General features: G+C 31.5%; 1 non-coding gene across 1 annotated transcript; it reads right to left on the bottom strand.

Moving 5' to 3' along the window:
- Positions 1-2,012: 2,012 nt before the first annotated feature.
- LOC129026032 (U1 spliceosomal RNA) lies at positions 2,013-2,172 on the bottom strand. Its single transcript, XR_008497414.1, has one exon. It is a non-coding gene; the product is annotated as a U1 spliceosomal RNA (small nuclear RNA).
- Positions 2,173-4,053: the final 1,881 nt, after the last annotated feature.

The raw sequence follows: 4,053 nt of genomic DNA on the forward strand, positions 1-4,053 counted from the left end.
GGTACTGTGGATTCTGATAATATGCACTTCACTGGGATTAGATGAAACCAAATTTTAGAAGCATCACTTAATAAATTCTACCACAAAAGTGCCCCAAGCACAAAAATATAATCTACTATGCTTCACACATTGTGACATATGAAAATTGTGCATATTGGTTTTAATATTTTAGAATTTCTATTAAAATCTATCCATATTCTTTATCTCAACAAGAAATTAAACTATCAAACATTAAATGTGAAGAACGTGTATAATTAAAATCTTCTTGTTTTTTACATTTTTCCCCATTTTATATTTTTTCTGGTGATAAAAAATAAGGTTTCTGAGCAATACAGCTGTTATTCTGGGCAACTGTTGTAATTTAGGTAATTCCATCCCTTGGCTACATGAACTTGATGAGAAGTCATGCTGAATGTTACTTTAAATGATTAACCTGGCCGGGTGCAATGACCCACCACTTGTAATCCCAGGATTACAAGTGAGAGACCGAGGCGGAGGTGGGTGGATTGTGAACTCAGGAGATCCAGACCACCCTAACTAACACAGTGAAACACTGTCTCTACCAAAAATACAAAATTAGCCAGATGCATGCCTGTAATCCCAGCTACTTCAGAGGATGATACAGGAGAATCGCTTGAACTCGGGAGGTGGAAGTTGTAGTGAGCCAAGATCACAATCATTGCACTTCAGCCTAGGCAACAAGAGTGAAACTATCAAAAGAACAAATAAAAGAAAAGAAGAAAGGGAGAAGGAAAGGAAAGAAATAAAGAAAGGAAGGAAGGTAAGAAGGAAAAGAAATGGAAAGGGAAGGAAGGGAAGAAAAGAGAAAAGAGGGAAGAAAAGAGTAAAGAGAAAAGAAATCTGCATTACTCACATTGTGGCTAATCTTCCCAGAATATTTTAACACAAATATTTGTTTTAACATAGAAGTGCTCATAAATGGATTTTATTTATATTTTTGGTCAGTATTTGTTCTTTATAGTAAATTTCATATTAAAGCTGGCAAAATTGTTAAGTTTTACTGCCACTGGATTTTGAGAAAGACTAAATAAATTACTTTATACTCATTGAAATACCACACATTTTTATGAACTAGGACAAGGTAGCACCTAATTACAAAGAAAATATCACAAGGGTAAAATAAAAGATGATCCCACTTAAACTATTGTTCCTCCGATCATCTTGCCAAAGCTGTCCTAGAAATTTTTTTTTTTAATTTGCAGTCACAGCAGATAAGTTACAAAATATGTTATAAAATAATAATTGAAGACCATATAAGTAAATCATCAAAATGAGTTTTGAAAAAGAAAATTATTATTATTATTATTTAACCTGCTGATACATAGAGCCTGTTGAATGAGGATATAATGGAGCATCTTCTGTTGGAGAGGTCTTATGCCCATCTAAAGCATCATGGTCAACTGGCTCCAAATTCTAAATATTTAAATATTAACAATTTGATTATAAAAGTAACTTTATACCTTATATTTTATTTTCTTCATTAGAATAAACTTTTAAGGAATGCAAGAAAGCTGACAGCTATAACATCTTTACAATTCCTGCAAATGATTTATAATTTAGGGAAAAATTCTGAATTATTTTAGCTACATAATTTTTAGGACATTTCACACAAGTTGCTTCCAAAAGGAAACTACTTTTTAAGAACAAACAAACCAATGCTAATCATTTCACAAAATAAATATTTTTAAGGGCAATATTAATACATAAACATTGGCTTATGCATTTAAAAATTACTTCTCTTTTTCCCCAGATGTATCTGCTGCCCTTTGGAGGCTTCCCTCAGCCACCTCATCTAGACAAAGTTTTCAAGCATTTGCAACTGTCATCCTAGCACTATTTGATTTTTCTAATAAATAACAATTTGATGTTTTATTGTTTTGTACTGGTGGACAACAATTTTTGTAGGCATATTTAATTCTTTCCAGTTTATTGTTTTCTTTCAATTTTCTATATACACTAAATGACTCAATTTTCTTTCTTTTTTTCCCATGTGAAAGCACAAACACTGTCCTTCACTTCCACAAATTATGCAGTCGAGTTTCCCACATTTGGGGAAATCTCATGGGTCAACACATCTAGAGTGCAATAGATCCACCTTTCCTTGGGAAAGCCACCTTCATGATCATGGTGTCTCCCCTGGCACGGAAGTATCCATTTCCTTTTTAAGACTTCCATTAGCCTTCGAAAGAAAATACAAATATAAATGTAGTAGAATTCAGAATAATTTTCAGTATCAGCTGAAATTGTTAATTTCAATCATCCGTGATTATTCTTTTCTAAAAGAGTTCTTAATTCTGACACAGGCTTCTACAAAATTGTAAGAAAAAACAGTATGATAAACAATGAAATGACTGCCAAATAAAACTACCATACATTTTATGAACTGATATACTCATTTTTGATACTGACTCTTAGAGTGTTCTATTGTATCTAACAGCCATTCTCGGTCTTCTGGAATTTTATCATGTGCATTATGAGCTTTAAAAATAAGCAGATGAAAATAATTTACAATATGTAGTAGCTAATATTTTACTGCCTAATATGTGTCATTCAGAACAAGTTTTTGAGGTAATCTAATTAATATCAGTTAGTTTCCTAAGCGGGTAGCATTAGTAAATCCATTTAACAAATAAAAAATCAATTACAGTTAGAACAAATACCTCACCAATTATTACAGATTTAGCCAGTTGAGGAGCTAGTTAGCAATCTGACCCAAACATCTGACCTTTTGGTGTATTACCAATTTAAAATATTTTGGTTAAGTATACTATCCATGCATTACTACAAGCGAATTAAAAACTGTAATGTTATATTACTTTTCATAGTTCTATTTTTTATTCTATACTTAGGATTATGCTCCATGGCCCAGGCTGGACTACAGGGACAAGATGACAGCTCACAGCTCAATGAGTCTTCATACTCCAGGGTTCAAGGAACACTCCTGCCTCAGCCTTCCAACTACTTGGGATTAGACAAATGCACCACCATGTCCCACTCACCTCATTATTTTTACTAAATATGACTAGCATTTTATGACTACCTTTTTAAAGAAAAAACAAAACTTACTTGGTTTTTACTCATTTTTCAGAGACAACATTTTAGAATGTAAAGCAAGAATCTCATGATAATAAAACAGTGATATTAATTGGCAGTACAAAATTGATTTCAATTCTGACAGTAAAAGAACACACACGATGAGTAAAACAATTTTCAACAACAGAAATAAAAATTGCCTGATTTACTAATGATCAGTCATTTTCTTTCACAGCTGGCTAAATTGCAATATATTTACACTGCCAACTGTTTTATGTTCTTAGGAGTCAATATTAAAAATCACAAAAAGAAGACCTGTCTGTTTTGTCATCACAATGACAGATAAATAAAACAGTCTTTTTCTCTCTACCATGTATCTTAATTAATAAAATGGTATTATATTCCAAGTCAGAGGCCAGGTTTTTTTTTCTTTTTGCCATAGGAACATTTATGATATATATTTATTTTGAAAAAAGTAATTTTTATAATCTAATTTCAGGTAAAGAATAACATGGATAGGCTTCTTCTAACACTTAAACAATACACATTTCATTGTCTTATTCTCTTAAAAATTATAATAAAGTGAAAATCATGTCATTTGCCACATTATTAATAGTATCAAAAGTTTTCATGTGAAATTTGGATTAATATTATCTTTGCCTATATTGTTATCTGCTGCCATGAACAGTGTTTGTACTCAGCAGATGCTGATATATATCTGTTGAATACTGCCTATTGAATAGACTAAATATTCGTTAGACAAAACATTTCAAGCTTATCTTAATAAAGAGAATAATAAATTTATACATGAAACCCACATTAATCCACAGCAAATATTTTCCACATTATGTCAACATGTATACCTTTACTGTAAACACCTCCTTGGATGAGATGAGGCTAAGATGTGATCTAGCCTTACTGTAGAGCAAATACAAGAAGTTACTTAATAAACAATATATGACTACAAACAATTTTTAAAATGGTATAAATTAAATTCCA

This window comes from Pongo pygmaeus, chromosome Y (genome assembly GCF_028885625.2).
Source record: "Pongo pygmaeus isolate AG05252 chromosome Y, NHGRI_mPonPyg2-v2.0_pri, whole genome shotgun sequence".
Lineage (NCBI taxonomy): Eukaryota > Metazoa > Chordata > Mammalia > Primates > Hominidae > Pongo > Pongo pygmaeus.